Below are 26,538 nucleotides of genomic sequence, written 5' to 3'. Positions count from 1 at the left end.
AACGGACTGCTCTAACGCAATGTGAACCTAGCCTTAGGCAGGCAGGGTAGGGTACGCCACTGAATTCACATCAGTGCAAGGCCTGCAGGCACTGAATGTTGTATATACATATCATTGCATATATCAAGAGTGTCCTGTGTTCTGGTGCTGCTGTTGCTACATGTGGGATATATTGGCTGTATATACCTAGCCCCAGGGGTAATTGGCTTTGGAATTTGTTTGCCCAGGGCTAATAGAGCTTTTTGACAGTGCACAATACAGTCAGATCCTTTTCCTAGCACAGCGTGAAAATCCAGCAATTTTAAAGGGGTCCCAAACATCCCTTTTGAGTGTGCAGAGAAATATTTATTTTTTATGTGGTACGGTTAAGTAGTTTTTTTCTTTAATGTCTTGCACAATTTCTTGACACTGTTTTGCTGAGCCCCAAAAAATACAGGCAGGCCACATGTTTTACATTGTGGTATATCTGTGAAATTATTTTTTTCGCTGTCTGGCACTGTAATTATATGCAGCACTATTTAACAAAAAAAATAAACAGGCCACACATTTTTCGGTGTGGTATCTGTGTGCCTGCTCATATCTGTGTGTGCTCAAAGTTTGGCCAGTTTACGGCTGTTTTCCTTTTTTGGTCCGGGGTGTCACTGGACTTATATGCTGCAGTATTTAGCCAAAAAATTAAAAAATACAGGGCACACATTTTTCGGTGTGGTATCTGCCTGCTAGCTCATATCTGTGTGTGTTCAAAGTTTGGCCAGTTTACGGCTGTTTTCTTTTTTGGTTCGAGGTGTCACTGGACTTATATACAGCAGTATTTAGCAAAAAAAAAATTTTTTTTTAAATTGTCGTAGTGGTATCTATGTGCCAGCTCATATCTGTGCATGCTCAAAGTTTGGCCAGTTTAGGCCGGTTTTCTTTTTTGGTCCTGGTTGTCACTGTAATTATATACGGCAGTATTTAGCATAAAAAAAGTTATGAAAGACAAAAATACATTTGTGGTAGTGGTATCTTGAGTGTCAGCTCATATCTGTGTGTGCTCAAAGTTTGGCCAGTTTACGGCTGTTTTCTTTTTTGGTCCAGGGTGTCACTGGACTTGCATTATTTTAAAAAACAGCCCACATTTTACAGTGGGTTATATCTGTGACACGTCTCATACATCCATGTCTCCAAAATTGAGGCATTTTTGGCCTAAATTCCCTTTTTTTGCTAGTCTGTCACTCTCGTTATATCCAGCACTTTTTGCAGCCATTAAAAAATATATATATATATTTTACAATGTGGTATATTTGTGACACACCTCATACATCCGTGTGATTAAAATTTGGGGATTTTAGGTCGGTATTCCAGTGTTTTCCTGTCTGTTACTCCAGTTATATACAGCACTCTGTTGCTTTTTTGAAAAGAACAGGCCACATTTTACAGTGTGAATGTCGGTAAAAAGAATTCGGTTTAAAGTTGTTATGGCAGCTTCATGACTGTGTTAAATACTACAATTACTACCACCATCATCATCTTCAGCCTAGAGGCAGTCACTATGCTGGTAGAAAGTCTGAGTAGCAGAGGGTGAACGCTTAGGTGCTGTTGTACTCTGTCTCTGTATTACAAAGGCTAAATCTTTGTGTTGAAATCATGCCTGGATGGGCCAGAGCAAGATTACGTGGAAGTTTACGGGGACAGGACTCGCAACAACTAAAGCCTGGTGTTCCTGGGCAGGATTCTGACAAGCCCTCACCTACTAATAGTTAACTGGTTGGCTGCTGATGTTAGAAAGGAGCCCATGTATTGTCTAGAAGTGAAGATAGAGTTTTTTACATTTCGGCTGCATTTCAAGAGGTGGTCAGAGATATGACTTCTACACCACCACACGAGCTAGCGCCTCTCCACCACCCGAATTGCCACCCCCCCACCTTCTGTCTCTTTCCCATTCCCCAGCTGAATGAATGTCCGCAAGGACATGGCCCTCTCCCCTCTGTAACAGTCTGTCATTGTAATTTTTTTGTTTAAACGATATTTATTCCTTTGTATGTAATCCCTTGTCATGCACAGCACCATGAAATTAATGACGCTACATAAATAACTAAATAATAATACTAATAATAATACTATATGGGTGTTTCCTAGAGACAATCCATCAAACATTTTCTTGAAGGATTTTTTTTATGACAACTCTGTTCAGCTGGGCAAAAATTATGTCAAATTGGTAGCTATACCCAAGTGGGTGTTGGGACAGTGTCATGTTGACTACAGTCCCCAGATGTTATGTAGGTCCCTAATCTCACCTCTACTACAGCAGCATGATGAATTAATTGGAAAAGTATGCGGTATTTGTGTAGCTGTTGTTTTCTTGCCAAAGAAACTCAATAACATCAATTAGGTGGTTAGCCGCACACAGAATGGAGAAATAGTAAAGATGACAATTGACAAGTAGTTTCACATTTGAGGTAAAACACAAATCAACAATTTCCTTTAACTCTTACAACATATTATATTCAAAAACTTTGAAGAAAAAGATGAATATATTCTGAAGCTAATAAGTATGAATAATTATAGAATAAAGAGTACACGGCACTCAGATAGCGAGAGTTAGGTGCCCAAGTACGGTATCCAAATGACTGATAAATATCTTAAATAAACTTAACACTCAAAATAGAGCAATTTGACAGTTCCTTTATTGTGTGCATCCAGGCAATAATTAACTTGAACGTTTTCAGTCCTTAGTATTATTATTATTATTATTATTATTTATTTTGTGGTGTAGTAACCACTGTGTCTGCTAGGGGGCGCTGTGTGGATGTCCCAAGAGAGAGGATGAGTGGCAGAATCCTGAAGGACGGTTATGTATCTCAAGGTGGGTGGCCTTGAGATGGAGACTTATGTGTGTGTGTTGATCAGCAATGACATTGCTGAGGTGTTGTTTCAATGTGTCAGGGAGAAGTCTCCAGGTAGCTAGGGAGACGGGTGGACCTAGTTACCTACAAACCCACCCAGGGGGTGTGTTTAAAGAACACTGTTGTAAAGAGTGTGAGTGGTTGAAGGACCTGTGATGAGGTCATAGCCATGTGACCCGGTGGGAGTGGCTATGGACCATATAATGTGGCCAGGGTAGGTCACATGTGGTGAATGCTGGGACCTGGTTGGTCCAGTGTGGACGACCCTGTCTGAGAGAGAGATGGGGGCATCTTTCTGACAGCAGGGAACACTGTTGAATGGCTGCACGTGCCTGGAAATTCCCTGGAGGGAATGGACGTCTGCCGCATGGTGAAGGAACCATGAGCTAACCCTGATGTGGGTGAGATAACGCTGAGGCTGAAGAGCCTGTGTAATGGACATTTGCATAATCTGTGTGAGTACAGGATAACCAGAGTGAAGCTCTATAATGGACGCTATGCTGTAATGTGAAGTTTATATTGCTGCTGTGGGTTTATGATGGAGGAATAAACTGCATGGACTATGTTATGGTTGATGAAAACCCAGTGCCAGATGTGTTTTATTCGCTGCCTAGCTAGGAACCCCTAACTGAATGACAGCGCTACCTCACAATTTATATAGCACCATTGATTCCATGGTGCTGTACATAAGAAGGGGTAACAAACAAATTACAAATATCACTTACAGTAAACAAACTTACAATGACAGACTGATACAGAGGGGAGAGGACCCTGCCCTTTCGGGCTTACATGCTACAGGATGGTGGGGAGGGAGACAGTAGGTTGTTGGGTTGCAGCAGTTCCGGTGTTGGTTGAGGTGATATTTCCGGTAGTGGTGAGGAGGTAGTGGGGTCATTAAAGGCTGTAAGCTTTCTTGAAGAGGTGGGTTTTCCGGTTCCGTCTGAAGGATCCGAATGTGGTTGATAGTTGGACATGTTGGGGCTAAGAATTCCAGAGGATGGGGGCTATTCGGGAGTAGTCTTGGAGGTGGTTGGGTGCGAAGCAAATAAGTGTGGAGAACAGAAGGAGGTCTTGGGATGACCGGAGATTACGTGAGGGAAGGTATCGGGAGATTAGTTCAGAGACATATGGGATGACAGGTTATAGATGGCCTTGTAGATCAGTATTAGTAATTTGAACTGGATACGCTGAGGGAATGGAAGCCAGTGAAGAGATTTGCAGATGGGAGAAGCAGAGGAGTAGCGAGGAGAGAGATGAATTAGTCAGGCAGCAGAGTTAAGGATGGACTGGAGAGGTGCGAGGGTGTTAGCAGGGAGACCACAGAAAAGGATGTTGCAGTAGTCGAGGTGGGAGATGATGAGGGCATGCACAAGCATTTTAGTAGATTGAGGGTTGAGGAAAGGACTGATTCTGGAAATATTTTTAAGCTGGAGGCGACAGGAGGTAGAAAGAGCTTGGATGTGTTGTTTGAATGACAGGGCAGAGTTAAGGGTTACTCCGAGGCAGCGGACTTCCAGTACTGGGGAAAGCGTGATGTCATTAATTGTGATAGATAGGTCAGGTAAGGAAGATCTGTGAGATGGAGGAAAGATGATGAGTTCAGATTTGTCCACATTGAGCTTGAGGAAGCGAGAGGAGAAGAAGGAGGATATGGCTGATAGACACTCCGGGATTCTGGACAGCAGAGAGGTGACATCTGGGCCAGAGAGGTAGATCTGAGTGTCGTCTGCATAAAGGTGGTACTGGAATCCATGTGACTTTATGAGTTGACCAAGGCCAAGGGTATAAATTGAGAAGAGTAGAGGTCCTAGAACAGAGCCTTGGGGGACTCCAACAGAGAGAGGGTGGGATGAGGAGGTAGTATGGGAGTGGGAGACGCTGATTGTGTGGCTTGAAAGGTATGAGGAGATCCAGTATAGGACGAGGTCTTTGATGCCAAAGGAGGAGAGGATCTGTAGTAGGAGGCAGTGGTCAACTGTGTCAAATGCAGAGGACAGGTCTAGAAGCAGGAGTATAGAGTATTGTCCATTTACTTTGGCTGTAAGTAGGTCGTTAGTAATTTTGGTCAGGGCTGTCTCAGTGGAGTGATGGGGATGGAAACCAGATTGTAGATTGTCAAAGAGCAAGTTAGATGACAGGTGGGAGGAAAGTTCAGCGTCGACATGCAGCTCCAGGAATTTGGAAACGAATGGGGGCAGTGATATTGGGCTATAGCTGGACATAGCGGTTGGGTCGAGGGTAGGCTTTCTAAGGATTGGCGTGATTGTGGCATGTTTAAAAGCAGATGGGAAGGTACTGAAGTTAGCAATAGGTTGAAGAGATGGGTTAGGGATGGCATAAGTGTGGTGGTGAGGTGGGATGGGATGTGGTCAAGTGCACAGGTTGTGAGGTGCGATTTGGAGAAGAGGCTATTAAGCTCCCCTTCAGTGATGTTGGAGAGGGAGGTTATGGGGTTTGGGCATTGGTCTGGTATACAAAGGGGTTGTGGTGGTTGAACAATGAAGACTTGCCTTGTTTGGTCGATCTTATTTTTGAAGTGTGTGGCAAAGTCCTCAGCAGAGATGAGGGAGGTTGGAGGGGGCAGTGGTGGGCGGAGGAGGGAGTTGAAAGTTTTGAATAACTGTTTGGGATTGTAGGATAGGGAAGATATGAGGATTGTGAAGTAGGCCTGTTTAGCAGAGGGCAGATTTGAAAGTTAGTGTTGCCTTTTTGAATGCAGTGAAGTCATCTTGAGAATTTGTTTTCTTCCAACGCCGCTCTGCAGCCCTGGACACTTGCCGGAGCTTTTTAGTGGTGTTATTGTGCCAGGGTTGTCTGTTGCTAAGTCGCATTCTGCCATGAATAAGAGGGGCCTTCATCAGAATGTTATTCTCATGGATGATAAAGTCGATAGTGCTTCCATGGTGAACTAGAGAATCTGGAAATCCGGCGTAAGTGTGCCCAGTGAGAGTCAATCAGATCCGTGGGCAGAAAAAGAAGTCCAATATCTCATAGTGGGTGAAGTGGTACTGAAAATTATCAGCAACCCCCCATGATGGGGAGAAAAACACCAGGTGGTAGAACGTGATCCTATGGTAATACCTTGGAAAGGAGCTGTGCAGATATTTGTGTCCAGGATGAGAATCCTGTGTTGCTGGATCAAGTCAGGATGATGGATATGGTAACAGAGCAGTTTGCAGCTACTGGCTCATAGAAGTGGATAGGCACTAGCAATCTAGTTGCAAATGGAATGCGCATACATAAGTCCCATGGACCTTCAAAGGGTAAGACCGCGCTTGTAGTAGTGGCAACTGTGTTGCACAGGAATAGCACTTATTCAGGGTCCAGAGAAGTGTGCTGCTGTCAGTAAGGATCATTACTGACTTCATCCTGACTAGATTCAGCAACACAGGTTTCTCATCCTGGACACAAATATATGGGCTCCTCTGCACAGCTCATTTCCTAGGTATTACCATAGGAGCACGTTCTACCACCTGGTGTTTTTCTACCTCTCATGGGGGGTTGCTGATAATTTTCAGTACCACTTCACCCACTATGAGATATTGGACTTCTTTTTCTGCCCACGGATCTGATTGACTCTCACTGAGCACACTTAGACCAGATTTCCAGATTCTCTAATTCACCATTGAAGCACCATCGATTTTATCTATCATCCATGAGAATAACTTTCTGATGAAGATCCATACTAAGGACCGAAAACGTTCAAGTTAATTATTGTCTGGATGCACACAATAAAGGAACTGTCAAATTGCTTTATTTTGAGTGCCAAGTTTATTTAAGTTAGGTATGAATAATTAACACCAATGACGTCACATAATTCTAAACATACACAAGCTATCAGTGGTGAAATTATTTTCCACCAAAAATGTTAAGGATCAGACTAGTGTGATCTTAAGGAATGATATGAGCCACAAAGCCCTTCAAATTGAAACTGTTGTGGATGTACTGTAGAATTTTCTCTTGAAATTTGGAAGTACATGCCCTCTATGCTGCTTGCATTAAAGAACTGATTTGCCAGATATGTATGGAGTCAGGATGACAGGTCCGCTGGTAACCTGTGCTGTGCCGGTTCTGTACCTGTTTTGCTGCGTCCCCTGTTTATCGGCGGAAGGAATAGGGGAACGGACAGGGCCCATTACACAGAATGAGAGGTTGTGTTTAGACAGGGAAAAAGCCTGGAAGCTGAGGGGAAATAAAAGAGAAGAAGGAGTGAGTCCCCAGCTGTGACCGTGTGAGCAGCAAAGGGGGCAGTGCAAAATGCAGCAGACAGACCTGGTGACCTAGAGGCAGGGGGCCAGCTTAAGAGAAAGCGGGCAAGACAGTAATGATTTTTGGCGTGGACAAGAACCACATAGGAGGCTGAGTAGAGTGCTCCGTCCATAGAGCAGTGACGCTGCAAAAGACTGTTCCCGCAGTCTCCCGCCACTAAAAGCGGTACTGACATTTAGCAAGGCGCTGTTTTCCCAGTAACCGCCAGAAAGCTAGGCGCTGTGCGCTCCTTGACCGTGAGTACAGCGCACATGCGCAGTAGAGAGAGACAGTTCTTGCCACATGTCCAGCTTGGATAACCAATATTTATAAGGCACAGAGAAATTACAGAGGACATTGGTACGGTCAACAAGGTACTCCCTCAGCATCTTCCAAAACATTGCATTCCTTGTGACAGTACCCTGCGCCTCTGAGTTAGGGTAATGAGAGGGTCTGTAAAACTCGACAAGAACTTTGCCATTGTTCCACTGCCTCTGCTGTATTGGAGTTGTGTCTCTCTCACTTGTACTCCTTGGTTGGCCCACAAACTTTGTCCTCTGCCGCCAGTGTTTGAGATAGCAAATTTCTTAATAATTCAGCTATATGGGCCCTCTGATACTGAAACATTTTAGTACACCTGTCTGCCTCAGGACTAAGAGATATAAAGTTCTCTAATTACCATGGCTCTAGAAGTGTCACAAATCAGAATTGCCTGCCTGTCATCGAAAATTTTGAGAGCAGGAGGGTCATGGGAAAGGCAGCGAAACACAAAGGCAGCCCAATGCATTTCTGACTGATAACAGGCAAGAGTTCCGTGTCGTCACCAATTGGATGACTGACCATGCTGTCCTCCTCCTTGTCTTCATGCCTACAACACTTACAACGAAACTCAGAAGATCATAGTACAATCGTCATTGTAAATTCCTTCTTGTAAATACACCCCTGTATTTTTTATCTCCCACACCTCATTTTAGATTGTAAGCTGTCACGAGCAGGATTGTTTTATTTGTATAAATTATTGCTATCCTTGTTACTTAGTGTAGATTGTAAGCTGTCATGAGCAGGGTAGTTTTATTTGGGTTTAGTTATTGGATTATTGTTATCGTTGTTATTTAGGACTGTGGTGTTTGAAACTGTTAAACTTAATATGTTTTTGCTCTATAATAACTCTCAATATTCAAATTAGAACACAAATAAGCAGGATGGAGACGTTAATTATGGTGTCATTGATGCTCACCCTCTTGGTGGATTCCTCAAAGTATTGTAGGATGGTACACATTTCAGACATCCATGTCCATACCTCAGAGGTTATGTGTGAAGGCAGAACTGAATACCGACAACCTTGTTGATGCTGGTAGTTTAGTTACCAACTGCCCTCTTCTGCTCAGAAATCCTTTCCTACATCTGCAGTGTAGAGTTCCAAGGTCTGGGGGCATCACACACCAGTCAGTGAACCAAAAGCACTGCTGAATCACGGCAAGGGCGGAAAAAGCTGCAGCTGACTTTCTAAAATGGGTATTTTTACCAGCAGATCTGCCAGCTCCGTGTCACTTTTCAAAAAACGTTGACTAATTAGGTTAAGCGCATGAGCCAGGCATGGCACATATGTGAGGTCACATTGCCAAAGAGCAGCCATCAGGTTCCACCCATTGTTAGACACAAACATGCCTGACTGAGGGTTCAGCGGTCTCATCCACTGATATGCCTGCTGTTTCAGAGCTGTTCACAACTTTTTAGCATTGTGGCATTTGTCACAGAAGCATATTAGCTTCAGCACGTCCTGTTCCCGCTTTGATTAGGCAGTGCTGCAGTGCTTCCAGTTTGTGACTGATGTGCTACCTTTTGGAGCTGGAGGCTAAAGAGGAGGTGAAGGAGGAGGAGGCGGTGCCAGAGCTGTACACTGTAGGGGCAACCCAGATTGACATAGGGCACCCAATACTCTGTGTTTGTGAGGACAGCCACCATAGCAAGGTCTGAGTGTGTCCCAGATTCCACTATATTAACCCTGTGCACCCTTAGTGAGATGTATCGTGCCTGACCACAAGCACTTGTCCACGTGTTTTTGGTTAGGTGGACTTTCCAAGTACCAGCCTTGTGGAGGGCACAGGTAATGTTGTGGGACACGTGCCTGTGTAATGCCAGGATGGCACACAGGGACAAATATTCCAGCGTGTACGTGGCCTCAGGGTGATCCTCTACTCTGCTCTCTCTTTCAAACTACATATCAAAGCCCTTGCCTCCTCCTGTCAATTACAGCTCAAAAACATTTCCAGAATCCATAAATTACAAGAAACTTAAAAATATTTGTGCACGCCCTCATGATCTCCCACCTCAAGTATTGCAACCTTATACTCTGTACCCTCCTATCTAGCACTGTTGCACCACTCAAATCTATCCAAAACTCTGCTGCCAGAGTAATCCAACTGTCCCTCTTTTATTCCACAGCCTCTCCTCTCTGCCATGCCCTTCACTGTCTTACTATTGCCCAAAGGCTACGGTTCAAAACCGTAAATATGACATACAAAGCTTTCCCCAAACTGTCTCCTCCATACATTTGTGACATGGTCTCACAATGTCCGACTGGGTCATTACTTCTTTTACGCAAACACAGTGTGCCTCCAGCAATATGTACAGTCCCTGCCCACAATCACTTGTCCATGTGTACGTGGTTAGGTTCACTTTCCCTGTACCTGCATTGTTGATGGCAGGATAATGTTGTGGGACACATGCTTGCTTGTCTAATATCGCGACGGCAGACCGGGAGAAATAATGCCGGGTCGGGACCGAGTACCTTGTTACCATCACCGCCATCAGGTTGTGGAAAGCGTCCATTTCCCAAGAGCCTAGAATGCAACATTTCCAGCCCAAGCAGAACACAAATTTGTGAATTTAGTACTGTGGCCTGTGGGCCGTAGGCTGTGTCTTTCCGCTTATGGTCCAATGACTAGGGTATGGACAACTGAAGGCTGTGCTGGGACAAGGACGTGGATGTGCTTGATTATGGTGTAATTTGACTGTGGTCAACATCAGAGGCAGGCCAAGAGGCATCTTCACATGCACAGTGGACAGGAGATTGCCTTGCATGTACAACAGTGGAAGAAGCAGTGGTATCACTCGCAGACACTGTTCATGGAGCCTGGTGTTCAACCAACAAAGTCTGTTGCTTTGCTGCCATTTGCCTGATCATGCTGGTGGTAAGGCTGGTAGTTTTATTACCCCTGCAGATGCGGCCATGGCCAGTGGTGCAAATGTCCTTTTTGGGGTTATCGGCAGAGTCTTTAAAAAGCTAGAAGACTGGTAGGGGGACATTCATTGTCTCCCTCTACCACGCCACCTGCTCACCTCGACACCTGTCTTTCATTGTTCCCCAAGGCTCTGTTCTAGGACCCCTACTTTTGTCCATTGACAGCTTTGGCCAGATGATGGAATGGCACAGTTTGCAATATCATCACTATGCCGATGACACGCAGATCTACCTATCTGTACCTGACATCACATACTTACTGACCTTACTCACGTATTCCCTCTGTGTATGCCTCATTCGGTACCACTTTAGTAAGAGGTAAACTTTGCCCTAGAGAAAATGATTTTACAGACATTCACTGCCTTTTTGGAACATTTTTTGCATTTGTGATGTTCATCTTCTTGATGTGGATGTGTAAAATTTCTAAGTCATCATCAATACCATCATCGTCCATATGTTGTAAAGAGGGAATCAGGTTTTTTAATGGGTCATGGTTATTTATGTATTGTGGCATTCCTTTAACAGTGTTGGTTACACTCGGGCAAATAATTTTAGACTGTAGCATTTGTATATTTTTGTTAATATGTATGCGTGAAGATAAAGAATCTTGTTGCATGGGTGTGTTCATAGTTACTGACGGTGTACTCTCTTTCAACTTAGTTTTTCATGAGCATACATCAGTTTGTTTCGTTGTCATCCAACACTGATCTGCTTTCTCTAATTCAGCATCTCATGAACATGTTGCAGTTTACCCTTTATACAGACACGTGCGTCTTTGGCAACATATTTTGGATGGGCATTTTTTAGACCGAGTCTCAGACGCGCATCTGGTACACCAATCTTATGATGAGCATGAAACCGATTATGGTAATTTATGGTGGCTAAACAACAAATCATTGTTGGCTGTATCATGGATATCATACCTCCCATAGCCACTGCTGTTCATCATCATGTACTTTCCCATTCCTGTCATCACCATGCCCCTTTTGCAGATCACTTCATCCAACCATTCGTCTGTTATATTTTTACTATAAAGCTGCACCTTCACAGCAGCAACTATGTATGAAACCACGTTACAGTTTTTCAAGGTGTTTATGATGCCCCACACCTAAAAAAAAGGAAACACTATGTTGATATCTACCCCAGGGGCAAATTTTTTGTTTGCCAGGCCATGCACTTTGTGTATGGGCATTCCAAGTCTAGGAGACCCCCTACTTTAAATTGGGCAATGTTTTTAATCAGGATTTCCTCCATGTCTCATCATCCGCCGCCACTAGATCACCAGCATTAACGTGTTACAAGTTGCTACAGCCAGGGTCTACTTCAGAACAAGGGTGGGTGTTTTTGCTGGGCGGAAACTACTTGTTGTGAAAACGGTTGAGGTGTACCCCACAAGGGAAAATGCTTGACAGCCGACACACTTAGTGTATGGGCATTCCAAGTCTAGGAGACCCGCTCTTTTAATGTGACTTTTTTGGTTAAAAGGCCCTCCTACAGGTTTCTTCCAAGGGGGGATTGGGGTTATTGGGGTGCATATGACTTGGTAGCATGACAGGCCTTGCAATCTATGCATAAGAAAACAGAATGGGAATACAAAATGAATAATGTGAAGTGGATTTTCCTGTGCCCATCCAGTATGTGGTTTCAAAGGCATATTGGGGTGCAGATAACTTGACAGCAGGGCAGGCAATGCAGACAATGCATAAGAAAATAGTTTGGGATTATGAAATTAATAACGTGAAGTGGATTTTCCGGTGGACATCCAGTACGTGGCTTGAAAAGCTAATTGGGGTGCATGTAACATTTGGGCAGGCCAGGCCTTGCATTCAATGCAACAATTTTTCATGAAGCCCTCCTGTCCTCTAGTGAAAGGAGTATTAGGGTTCGTCATAATTCTTGGCAGCCCATCCTCTAGCTGCATAAGCAATAACAGTTTAGGAGACCCACTGATTAATAATGGCCCTTTAAGAAGAAAAATGCCACCCGATGCCCCTGTAAAAATAGGCTTTGTGACTTTAAGAGTCCATCCTTCATATATGAAACAAGATGTGTCTGCTTATGTGTCACACACCACATGGCCAGCTAGGGTTATTAAATGTTACAATGACATTTCCCAGTGAATGCATTTGTATTGGCTGAAAGCAATGTTAAAGTTGAAAAACGCTTCAAAAATGCTGCATCTGAACATAGCCCAAGTGGGGGAAGAACATTTTGGTTTGGGTAATTATTTTGCCTTATATAAAAGTCATTAACCTGAAAAGGATGTACCTTAAAATATTTCCCAGCAAAATCCGTTTTGGTTTCGTTTTGGTATGTTTTTTGGTGCATCGGTAAAAATGGCATGAAACGCTGAAAAGATTGTTCAAAGCTGTGAACTAGAAGTCACAAATGCTTACAGGCGTGATCCCCATGATGTCCTCATGTCATTTGAGCAGTGTTTCCATCATTTTCAGATGTTTTTTGACCTTTAAGGGACACCCGGGGGGATCACGGTAAAAATGCTCGGGTCTCCCATAGACTTACATTGGGCTCGTTGTTCTGTCCAAGTACCCGAGTATTGCAATGAGCACCTGAGCATTTTATTGCTCGCCCACCAATACTGATGAAGTATATTTACATCATCGGCCGCATGCATGCCTTTAATGCTGGCTTCGGCCCTGAGCTTAACTTGCATTTTTCCTTGCACTTGATGACTGATTTAATCAGCTATCAAGTGCCTCTAACAGCCGAGGGTGGATCTTGTGGCATTTGACACACACCAAAATCACGTCACAAATCCTGCCCATCGGTGCCCTTGTCAAGTGATCGCTGGGCACCGATGGGTTGTCATGATAGCCGAGAGTCTGCAGAAGACAACCTTGCCTATCGTCATGACTCTACAGTGAATGCTGGCCTATGGCCAGCGTTCATAGGGTATCGTATTTTTTGCTATACATAGCAGTGATGAAGCATTGCTAAACAGGCAACCAGAAGATGGTAGCTTCAAGCCTTCTAAGGAGACTAGAATACAGTAAAATGAAAAAAAATAAAAAATAAATATTAAAAAAGTTAAAAAACACAAGCTCAAATCAGTCCCTTTTGCCCCATTAAAAATGAAACAAAAAAAATGCATATTTGGTATTGCTTCATTCAGAGATGTCAGATCTATCAAAATATAAGTAAATTAATCTAATCGGTAAACGGTGTAACAAGAAAAAAATCAAAATACCAGAATTACGTGTTTTGGTTGCCACAACTTAATTAATAAAGCATAATAAAATGCAATAAGAGGTGATCCAGACATCATATGTACCCTGAAATGGTATAAATAAAGACGACAGATCAAGCCACAAAAAAATAAGCCCCAGATCCCAAAAAATGGAAACACTACTGGTCTCTGAAAGTGACGACAAACATGAAAACTTTTTTCATTTAAATGTTTTATTTTTTTCATCACTTAAATAAAAAGAAGCCTATACATGTTTGGTATCTATTTATTCATACTGACCTGGAGAGTCATAATGGCTTGTCAGTTATACTGTACAGTGATCATGGAAAATTAAAAAAAAAAATGTGGAATTGCACTTATTTTGAAGCTTCACTGCACTTGAATTCTTTCCTGTTTTCCAGTACACTGTGGGGTAAAATCAAACATGTCATTCAAAACTACAACTCGTCCTGCAAAAACAAGCCCTCATACAGTTTATTGACAGAAAAAAAAAGTTGTGGTTCTTGCAAGATCGGGAGAAAAAAACAAAAAACGGAAAATTGCCTGGTGTGAATGGGTTAAAAAGTAAAGGCTTATGGTATAGCTTAAAAAATACATCAAAGTAGAGACTGAGTAAGTGATTTCTATCACTTAAACACAAAAAATAAAATAATAATAATAATAATTATGATAAAGCTTAAAACATTGGCATTGCTCATTCTGTACATGCCTAGAAACTGTGCATGCTGTTTCTTGATGAAGATGGACTAACAGGTAGCAACTGTAAGATGGGGTAAAATGGTTAATTAAATTCAATGGGTAATAAAAGTTGATTTAAATAAAATATTGTAGTCATGGGGAAACCCCTTCAAGATAATTGGTGTTATGTTTCCTAAAAATCTTTCTTTACAATTGATGGGGGTGTTGCATGTACAGTATTAGATTTTAGTTTAATTGGTTAGTTATAATATCTAGAAGGAAAATAATAAGAGATACAGGTGCTTCTCACAAAATTAGAATATCATGAAAAAGTTAAATTATTTCAGTTCTTCAATACAAAAAGTGAAACTCATATATTATATAGAGTCATTACAAACAGAGTGATCTATTTCAAGTGTTTATATCAGTTAATGTTGATGATTATGGTTTACAGCCAATGAAAACCCAAAAGTCGTTATCTCAGTAGCTTAGAATACTTTGCAACACCAGTTTGAAAAAATGATTTTAAAATCGGAAATGTTGGCCTACTGAATTGTATGTTCAGTAAAGACATTCAATACTTGGTCGGGGCTCCTTTTGCATCAATTACTGCATAAATGCGGCGTGGCATGGTGGCGATCAGCCTGTGACACTGCTGAGGTGTTATGGAAGCCCAGGTTGATTTGATAGCAGCCTTCAGCTTGTCTGCATTGTTGAGCCTGGTGTCACTCATCTCCTCTTGACAATACCCCACAGATTCTCTATGGGGTTAAGGTCAGGTGAGTTTGCTGGCCAATCAAGCACAGTGATACTGTTGTTTTTCAATCAGGTATTGGTACTTTTGGCAGTGTGGACAGGTGCCAAGTCCTGCTGGAGAATGAAATTTCCATCTCCTAAAAGTTTGTCGGCAGGGGGAAGCATGAAGTGCTCTAAAATTTCCTGGTTGGCTGCACTGACTTTGGTCGTAATAAAACACAGTGGACCTACACCAGTAGATGACATGGCTCCCCAAACCACCACTAATTGTAGAAACATCACAATAGACCTAAGTCAGCTTGGATTTTTTGCCTCTATACTCTTCCTTCAGACTCTGGGACCTTGATTTCCAAATGAAATGCAAGATTTACTTTCATCTGAAAACAACACCTTGGACCACTGAGCAACAGTCCAGTTTTTTTTCTTCTTAGCACAGGTAAGACACTTCTGGCGTTGTCTAGTGGTCATGAGTGGCTTGACATAAGGAATGCGACATTTGTAGCCCATGTCCTTGATGCGTCTGTGTGTGGTGGCTATTGAAGTAATGACTCCAGCAGCATTTCACTCCTTGTGAATCTCTCCCAAATTTTTGAATGGTCTTTTCTTAACAATCCTTTCAATGCTGTGGTTGTTCTGGTTGCTTGTGCACCTTTTACTACCACTCTTTTTCCTTCCACTCAACTTTGCATTAATATGCTTGGATACAGCTCTATGTGAACAGCCAGCATTTTTAGCAATGACCTTTTGTGGCTTACCCTCCTTATGGAGTGTGTCAATAGCTGCTTTCTGAACATCTGTCAAGTCACCAGTCTACTGAAACAGACGAAGGGACCGTTTCAAACATTTAGGAAGCCTTTGCACGTGTTTTTGTTAATTATTCTAATTAACTGAGATAATAACTTTTGGGTTTTCATTGGCTGTAAGCCATAATCATCAACGTTAATAGAAATATACACTTGAAAAAGATCACTCTGTTTGTAATGACTCTATATAATATATGAGTTTCACTTTTTGTATTGAAGAGCTGAAATAAATTAAGTTTTTGATGATATTCTAATTTGGTGAGAAGCACCTGTATATGAAGCTAAATGCACCATGCATTTCTTTGGCAAAACTTGTCTTTTACTACTTGCATCAAAGTTATGTGTTTTAGAAATATTCTCTGTCTGGTCCAAAAAGAGAGCATAGCTTTATTGAAAATGGGCATAAGTTGGCCGAATAAATTGTATCCTTTGGTGCAACACTGTCTCAAAAAAGCACCAACATTTTAACATGTATTTCTGACACAATATAACCATATTAATAGTTGGATAAGTCTACACAGTTTATATTTGACAGATGAATCTCTATGATAAAGCTTGCTCATTCTAAAATTAAATCCATAAATATGCCGCAATACATTTTTGACCTTTCTATCTATTTTTAAAACTTAACTGATGACAACAGTATTGGATATACCCACTGCACTCTTGTATTATCTGCACAGGCTGAGCAGTGTGGGCTTAAGAAGTGAATATACATATATAGAGATAGATAGATAGATAGATAATGCCTAGATAAAACATCCATACTCTGTGAAGATTTTTTTTCCCATTTAAGCAATGTCAGCATATTTTTTCTAATTTAAATGAATGAATTGCTTAATAGAGTCTAGTTGACCAAACCTTGTGTTGATCATCTGATTCATAATGATTTTGCCATATAAAGACAAAATTGATCTATCTTAGTATGCTTTATTCATGCCTACATTTATAGTTTGGGAAATGATTTACAAGTACAAATGCCAACAATCAGAAAAGGGTGGTAGCGATATCATAGCAGTAATAAAATTTGGCTTCTGTTAGTCATTTATAGAAAAAATCCATGATTCATAAGAGCATTTACAGTAAGTAATCATTAATGGAAGGGTAAGAAAGCTGCAAATTGTAATGTCTGCTGCTTCACAAATGATGCACATCAGCAATCATTTTAGAAATCTTATTATCAATTTGCTTTGGTTTGCATATCTAATATTAACCTATAATGTAATAATGAAAATAAAACAATGCACTTTTTATTATTTTGGTTATGTTTCTAAAACATTCTTGTCAAACATGCTTAGAAGAAGGGATTGTTTCAATAAGAATCCTTAATATAGTTTCTATACGCTTTAGTGGGATTTATTTTAAGCATTACATTGATATGTGTACTCTCTTCAATTACAGACATTCTTGGCTTGATTGGTTGAAATTCACCAAAAGTTTAAAGCTGCAATCAAAATTTTCTTCACAAGAGTCTTGCAAGAAACTTTCGTACGTAGAACCTAAGCCAAACAGATCAGGAGGTACTTGTCTATCTTTACTAAATTTTATATGAACTCAGACAGAGTGATCTATTTCAAGTGTTTATTTCTTTTAACGATTATGGCTTACATTATCTCAGTAAATTAGAATACTTTATTACATCAGCTTGAAAAATTATTTTAAAATCCGAAATGTTGGCCTACTGAAATGCAGGTTCAGTAAATGCATTCAATACTGGGTCTGGACTCCTTTTGCATCAATTACTGTATCAATGTGGCGTAGTATGAAGTCAAACAGTCTGTGGCACTGCTGAGGTGTTATGCAAGCCCAGTTTGCTTTGATAACAGCCTTCAGCTCGTCTGCATTGTTTGGTATGGTGCCTCTCATCTTCCTCTTGACAATACCCCATAGATTATCTACACACTTGACCTCAAGCAGCTTGGATTATGTGCCTCTCCACTTTTTCTCTAGACTCTGGGAACTTAATTTCCAAATGAAATGCAAAATTTTCTTTCATCTGAAAACAACACCTTGGACCACTCAGCAACAGTCCAGTTCTTTTTCTCCTTGGCCCAGGTAAGATGCTTCTGGCATTGTCTATTGGTTATGAGTGGCTTGACAAAAGAAATGCTCTTGCAGCAATGACTCCAGCAGCAGTGCACTTCTTGTGAATATCTCCAAAATTTTTGAATGGCCTTTTCTTAACAATCCTTTCAAGGCTGTGTTTATTCTTGTTGCTTGTGCACCTTTTTCTACCACACTTTTTCCCACCACTCAACTTTCCATTAATATGCTTGGAATCAACATTCTGTTAACTGCCAGATTCTTTAGCAATAAATATGAACCTAGCACTCAACTTAAAGGTATTTGTAAGGCGGTTTATTGTAGTACACGAAAAAAGACGTTTCGGTCAATGTGACCTTCTTCAGTATATAGGAGAGGGGCAAACGTGCCTCCAGATGCGGTGTCCACTGACAAGCTCATTTCCTTAGAGAGATCATTCTCCTCAATGCCTAAAGCACCATCGTCCTTTCTGATAGATGCCTATAAGCTCTACAAAATCTATATACCACACGTAACTGAAGAAGGTCACATTGACTGAAACGTCTTTTTTCGTGTACTACAATAAACCGCCTTACAAATACCTTTAAGTTGAGTGCTAGGTTCATATTTGTTGCTTTAACGGTTTGGGAAACTAACATTAGCACCATCTTGAGTTGTGCTCACGGTGTTCTTTCTATAAGATTCTTTAGCAATGACCTTTTGTGGCTTACCCCCCTTGTGGAGTGTGTCAATGACTACCTTCCAGACATCTGTCAAGTCAGCAGTCTTCCCCATGATTGTGGAGCCTACGGAAACAGAATAAGGGACCTTTTTAAACACCAAGGAAGACTTTGCAAGTGTTTTTTGTTAATAATTCTAATTTAGTGAAATAATGACTTTTGGGTCTTCATTGGCTGAAAACCATAATCATCAACATTAACAGAAATAAATACTTGAAGCAGATCACTTTGTTTGTAATGACTCTATATAATATGAGTTTCACTTTTTGTATTGAAGAACTGAAATAATATAACTTTTTGATGATGCAAGGGTTTGTGGAATGCACTAAATAAAATATGATGATAAAGTGCATTTGCAACTCGTAGTCCACCGTGCAGAGATGGAAAACTGCAGCTAGTGTGAACAATGGCAAACGGGAAGGTAGCACTATGGCAACCTAAGCACCCAGAGTTAACCGTCACATTGTGTGAACAATAGCCTAACAAGCACACTCTGTTACGCCACAGAGCGATAGGCAAATAACAAAGTGCTGTACCCTGTTAAATGTCACAGGGCACCACATGTATGGCGCTAGTGAGGTCTCTGCGGCTCAGCTTCTAGAACGCTGGGGTTAGAGTCTGACCAGACCCACAATACGCACAACATCGCATAAGTGACGCCATGAGTTGGTGCTGACGCAAGGTGCTGACTCTACTTCCTTCCTACACTAACAAAAAGCACAGAATGACAAATGTGCAAAAATACCTTGCAATAAGACATATAACAGTAGTCAGCAAGTGCTGATAAAAGGTAATAACAAACACAGGGTATTTAGTCTATACGTTTTTTTGCAAAAAAATGTATAACAAGCTGCCTCACCAACGTCAAGGTAACCCGTATTGAAGCAGTCCCTATCTAATGTATTTAATACCTGAACATATGAACTGTATCTAAATGAGCAGGATTAAGACAGGCGCTCTCTGGTATGGGCACGTGATGCAAGACAGCTCCTTATGTGCATGTCACACAAGAGAGGGGTGGGGTCTCTCAAATCATGCATAAGCACGAAAAAAACTGGATTAAAAACACACATGTGACATGCACAATGTGAACAAGTCTGTTGGACCATGTTCACTCCACCCTGACTGAAACACAACCAAAAATACAGAATGACAAATGTGCAAAAATACCTTGCAATAAGACATATAACAGTAGTCAGCAAGTGCTGATAAAAGGTAATAACAAACACAGGGTATTTAGTCTATACGTTTTTTTGCAAAAAAATGTATAACAAGCTGCCTCACCAACGTCAAGGTAACCCGTATTGAAGCAGTCCCTATTTAATGTATTTAATACCTGAACATATGAACTGTATCTAAATGAGCAGGATTAAGACAGGCGCTCTCTGGTATGGGCACGTGATGCAAGACAGCTCCTTATGTGCATGTCACACAAGAGAGGGGTGGGGTCTCTCAAATCATGCATAAGCACGAAAAAAACTGGATTAAAAACACACATGTGACATGCACAATGTGAACAAGTCTGTTGGACCATGTTCACTCCACCCTGACTGAAACACAAACAAAAAGCACAGAATGACAAATGTGCAAAAATACCTTGCAATAAGACATATAACAGTAGTCAGCAAGTGCTGATAAAAGGTAATAACAAACACAGGGTATTTAGTCTATACGTTTTTTTGCAAAAAAATGTATAACAAGCTGCCTCACCAACGTCAAGGTAACCCGTATTGAAGCAGTCCCTATCTAATGTATTTAATACCTGAACATATGAACTGTATCTAAATGAGCAGGATTAAGACAGGCGCTCTCTGGTATGGGCACGTGATGCAAGACAGCTCCTTATGTGCATGTCACACAAGAGAGGGGTGGGGTCTCTCAAATCATGCATAAGCACGAAAAAAACTGGATTAAAAACACACATGTGACATGCACAATGTGAACAAGTCTGTTGGACCATGTTCACTCCACCCTGACTGAAACACAAACAAAAAGCACAGAATGACAAATGTGCAAAAATACCTTGCAATAAGACATATAACAGTAGTCAGCAAGTGCTGATAAAAGGTAATAACAAACACAGGGTATTTAGTCTATACTTTTTTTGCAAAAAAATGTATAACAAGCTGCCTCACCAACGTCAAGGTAACCCGTATTGAAGCAGTCCCTATCTAATGTATTTAATACCTGAACATATGAACTGTATCTAAATGAGCAGGATTAAGACAGGCGCTCTCTGGTATGGGCACGTGATGCAAGACAGCTCCTTATGTGCATGTCACACAAGAGAGGGGTGGGGTCTCTCAAATCATGCATAAGCACGAAAAAAAACTGGATTAAAAACACACATGTGACATGCACAATGTGAACAAGTCTGTTGGACCATGTTCACTCCACCCTGACTGAAACACAAACAAAAAGCACAGAATGACAAATGTGCAAAAATACCTTGCAATAAGACATATAACAGTAGTCAGCAAGTGCTGATAAAAGGTAATAACAAACACAGGGTATTTAGTCTATACGTTTTTTTGCAAAAAAATGTATAACAAGCTGCCTCACCAACGTCAAGGTAACCCGTATTGAAGCAGTCCCTATCTAATGTATTTAATACCTGAACATATGAACTGTATCTAAATGAGCAGGATTAAGATAGGCGCTCTCTGGTATGGGCACGTGATGCAAGACAGCTCCTTATGTGCATGTCACACAAGAGAGGGGTGGGGTCTCTCAAATCATGCATAAGCACGAAAAAAACTGGATTAAAAACACACATGTGACATGCACAATGTGAACAAGTCTGTTGGACCATGTTCACTCCACCCTGACTGAAACACAAACAAAAAGCACAGAATGACAAATGTGCAAAAATACCTTGCAATAAGACATATAACAGTAGTCAGCAAGTGCTGATAAAAGGTAATAACAAACACAGGGTATTTAGTCTATACGTTTTTTTGCAAAAAAATGTATAACAAGCTGCCTCACCAACGTCAAGGTAACCCGTATTGAAGCAGTCCCTATCTAATGTATTTAATACCTGAACATATGAACTGTATCTAAATGAGCAGGATTAAGACAGGCGCTCTCTGGTATGGGCACGTGATGCAAGACAGCTCCTTATGTGCATGTCACACAAGAGAGGGGTGGGGTCTCTCAAATCATGCATAAGCACGAAAAAAACTGGATTAAAAACACACATGTGACATGCACAATGTGAACAAGTCTGTTGGACCATGTTTACTCCACCCTGACTGAAACACAAACAAAAAGCACAGAATGACAAATGTGCAAAAATACCTTGCAATAAGACATATAACAGTAGTCAGCAAGTGCTGATAAAAGGTAATAACAAACACAGGGTATTTAGTCTATTTTAGATAGGGACTGCTTCAATACGGGTTACCTTGACGTTGGTGAGGCAGCTTGTTATACATTTTTTTGCAAAAAAACGTATAGACTAAATACCCTGTGTTTGTTATTACCTTTTATCAGCACTTGCTGACTACTGTTATATGTCTTATTGCAAGGTATTTTTGCACATTTGTCATTCTGTGCTTTTTGTTTGTGTTTCAGTCAGGGTGGAGTGAACATGGTCCAACAGACTTGTTCACATTGTGCATGTCACATGTGTGTTTTTTTCCTTCCTACACTGTCAGCCCAGTCACTAGCTGGCCGGGTTGAAGTACACATGCACAGTACTCCTAACTGGAGGAACCGGGGTACCTTAGTACGGAACCAGCCCTAAACATATGCACAGCCAAGGAAAGGGGAAATATAGGTAGTCATTCACCAGAGACATTCATACAAAACACACGACATGGTCTATACTAGCGCACGACCGTGCAGCTGTGAGATCCCATTATAGATCCCAGTCTGCCAGGATTGCTGGTGAACCAATCCGGACTTGCATGAGGACCTGAGCAGCTGATCACCGACCACGAATGAGAGGTCACCACCTCACGAGCATGCTCAGTAGGGCGAAACCCGGTCTTAGTCCCAGTAAATGACCGCTTGCCACTATTTGCTGCTGATTGCTATAGTTGAACCTGGAGAGGCAGAAGCAATCAATCGCACAGCATGGGTCTGAGCAGGACCCGTTGCGATTGAGACTGGATGGGAGACCGCATGAGAAGACATGGCTTCCGATCCAACCTGTGCAGAGGAAGAGTCCCTGTGCCTAACAGATGATATTCTAATTTTGTGAGAATCACCTGTATTTACATTCCTTTATAATCATTTTCAGGGATGGATAAGTGAATGATGTGTATCATTAAAAAAATCTAAGTGTCATCAATATAACATTATTTCTCTACTGCAGCAGTATATGTATATATATATTGTGTGTATAAATAAATATACAATTGGACTATTAGTTTACGTCCACTACTGTACATAAAAAGACACATATGCATGTTTTTCTGAATATCTGACATGAAATCGAATAGCCCTTTCGTGTTTTAGGTCAATTAGGAATATCATAATTATTAATGTTTGCCAAATGCCTGAATAATGAGAGAGATTATTTTAAGGCATTTTACTACTGATAATACAGGGACTGATTTTTTTCACACAGTTAGTTCATTTTTTTAAATAGAGTTAGTTTTTTGTCAATTTTACACTTTAATAGCTCTCGGTAGGGGGCTTTAAAGCAATAATTGAAAAATAAGTTTGATATACTATTTTTTGTTCAGTCAAAAGAAGACATAAAGCAACACACATACTAATAAATACATTGTTTTCTTTATCATACCACTTTGATCATGCTATATGATCATTAATGCATCAAATGGCCATGTTCTACAAAAATATGACATAGTGGCCATAGGAGATTTCAACTATCCAGACATTTGTTGGGAATCTTTCTCAGGCAAAAGTAGCAGGACAAGCAAATTCTTATCCTCTCTTGCTGACAACTTTATCTTCCAAAATGTAAGGGAGAAAAAAGGGAATATTCTACCTTGGATCTAATCCTTATAAACAGAGAGGAAATGGTTGAGGAGGTAAGAGTGGCTGGGACCCTAGGAGGTAGCGACCATGCTATTTTAGATTTTTGGATAACTAGAGGAGGAAGACTTGTGAAGACTCAGACTTCAATGTTAGATTTCAGAAAGGCAGATTTTAAAAGACTCAGAAAGAGAATCGGAGGGATCCAATGGCTGGATATCCTTAAGGACAAAAATGCCCAGGAAGGATGAGGAATCTTGAAAAATGAAATTCTCATTCAACAATTGTTAACAATTTCTAAAAGAGAGAAGAATATGAATCATTTAAGGAAATTAGGATGGATGAGCAATGAACTTAAACATATGCTGAAAAGGAAGAAAGGTTTATCAAATGGAAAGAGGGAGTCATATCTAAAGAAGAATATAACCTTGTCTGCAGAACCTGCAGGGCATGAATCAGATTATCAAAAGCTGACAATGAAATAAGGTTTGCAAGAGATATCAAAAGCAGTAACAAAGGATTTTGGGGATATGTCAAAAGTAAAAGAAAAGTCAAAGATGCTATAAGATTTTTACAGTATGAAAATGATGAAATGGTAAGAAAGAGTTTTGAGAAGACCGAAATTTTAAACTCCTATTTGCATCTGTTTTCTCTCTGAAAGGAAATGTAACATCAACTGATTCTCACTATTAAAGGAATAGAAAAAGCCAGGATATCTATAAAGAGAAAGATAGTGAGGAAACACTTAGCTACCATAAAAGAATTCAAGTCTCCAGGTCCAGATAAATTACACCTCAGAGTACTTAAGGAGATAGCAGAAGAAATTTTTGAACCACTCTCCATAATCTTTGAAAATTCTTGGAGGACAGGAGAAGTCACAGAAGACTGGAGAAGAGCAAATATTGTTCCTATCTTCAAAAAGGCGAAGAATGTGGATTCAGGGAACTATATGCTAGTGATTCTGACTTCTATACAAGGAAAGATCTTTGCACAAATTATTAAACAAGGTGTATGTAAGTACCTGGATATGAATGAAGTGATTAACCACTTAAGTCAGCATGGGTTTGCAAATAATAATTCATGTCAGACTAACTTAATTTCCTTCTATGACAGAATCACTGACTGGGTGGATAAGGGAAATGCAGTAGATATAATATATCTTGACTTCAGCAAAGCATTTGACAAAGTATTTCACACCATCCTCATTGAAAATATGACTAAGAATGAATGGACAAAGCAACTGTTGGTGGATCAATAACTGGCTTAGTAATCGGACCCAAAGAGTGGTCATAAATGGCTGCACATCCAGTTGGAAGAATGTCTCAAGTGGGGTACCACAGGGTTCTGTCCTGGGTCCTGTATTGTTCAACATCTTTATCAATGACTATATACATCAGAAAATTATATGCCTAGATTTGCGGCACTTCCAAAATTTCATAAATCAAAAAAAAGAAGAAAAATGGGAAACTGTATGCCATAAAGTTACAATATTTTATTGATACAATTTAAAAATATAGTAATAAAATATAGTAATACAGGGACAACAGATGCAAAAAAAGCCACAATAAAGGACATAGAGCCAAAATGATATACCGCATACATAAAAGACCCTAGGGAATTGGATTGTTACAAGGCCAAGAAAAGTGGATAAAGAAATATATCTTTATATGTAAGGAGCAAAATAATAGCTTCCAGAAAAAGATGTAATACATATCTAGGCCGAGTAAATCAACTGTGTAAAGGGGTAGAAAAAATGCATATATCACATTCAAAGGGTCAAAACATGTCCAAAGTCAGAATACTAATGGTGATACATATAAATACCATGCATAAATCAGTGTCATATAATAAATTAATGCAAATCAATAAAAGATCAATAGTTAGGGATTAGAGGAAGAAAAGGTAGATGTTAGCGGTGTATAGGCGCTTTACCTTCAAGTGGCTGAGACACCACGACATCAGCATCGCCATGGTAACCATTGTGACATCATAATGAGGGGCGGGGCTTGATACGCACACACTGTTTCCCCATTATGTAGACAGGGGCATTATGACATCATAATGAGGGGCGGGGCTTGAAGCGCACACACTTTTTCCCCAGTATGTAGATAGGGGCAAAATTGTTTGGTGAATTGGAATGCGCGGGGTTAAAATTTCACCGCACAACATAGCTTAGGACGCTCTCGGGGTCCAGATGTGTGATTGTGCCAAATTTTGTGGCTGTAGCTGCGACGGTGCTGATGCCTATCCCGGACACACACACACACACACACACACACACACACACACACACACACACACATACATACACACTTTGAGCTTTATATATTAGATAAAATCAAAGGAGGATATATTAATAAAGTGACAATGTGCAAGTGATAAAAAAATGACATAAAAATTGCATGTTGTATATGTGATATTGGATAAAATAATGCTGCGGGACATTGTGTGAAGTGCTAGGTGCATATTAAATTTTTTCTGTAATGTTGCTCTGTTCTAATTTATTATTTTTTCATGTTTTTAATAATTATTTTTTTATTTATTTTTAGTACTACATATGCAATATACCTTGTACTTATCTTTTTTGCAATGGAATGGCCATCTGGTTACTGTGTTCCTGCTTTGCCTCGGTCTTTTTCTTGCCCTTGTGAATCTGATGTGAAAAAACAGGAAGATTTGAGAAAATAAAAAAAACAAAGATGAGATAATCTTTTTGGGATTTATATGTGAAAATCCTCTTATAAATAAGACTATTTTCCTACTCCCAGAACTATTGTGTTAACATTGGCACTTTTAATTCATATATATTTTTGCCTCTTATTCCCCTTTTTGTTTTTATATTTTCTTTTTTCATTGGTTAATGTTTTTGAACTATTTAATTGATTTATTATGCTCACTATGCATTTTTTTCTTTACCCCTTTTCCCTTTAATATGCACGCAGCAATTACACAATGTCCCGCAGCACTATTTTATCCAATATCATATTATTATTATTATTATTAATAT

The 26,538-nt window shown here is 40.4% G+C and overlaps 1 protein-coding gene across 1 annotated transcript in view; it reads left to right on the top strand.

Annotated features, from left to right (window-relative positions):
• The window catches only part of TENM2 (teneurin transmembrane protein 2), a 6,300,157-nt gene that overhangs the window by 144,541 nt on the left and 6,129,078 nt on the right, over positions 1–26,538 (top strand). Inside the window, exon 4 of the mRNA XM_073589482.1 lies at positions 17,224–17,342. The gene's annotated coding sequence lies outside the window, so the exon portion shown is untranslated. The remainder of the gene's footprint in view (positions 1–17,223; positions 17,343–26,538) is intronic.

The sequence above is a fragment of the Dendrobates tinctorius genome, unplaced genomic scaffold (assembly GCF_039654945.1).
Source record: "Dendrobates tinctorius isolate UK_male_01 unplaced genomic scaffold, ASM3965494v1 ptg000108l, whole genome shotgun sequence".
NCBI classification, from domain to species: Eukaryota; Metazoa; Chordata; class Amphibia; order Anura; family Dendrobatidae; genus Dendrobates; species Dendrobates tinctorius.
This window is presented reverse-complemented; position numbering and strand designations above follow the sequence as displayed.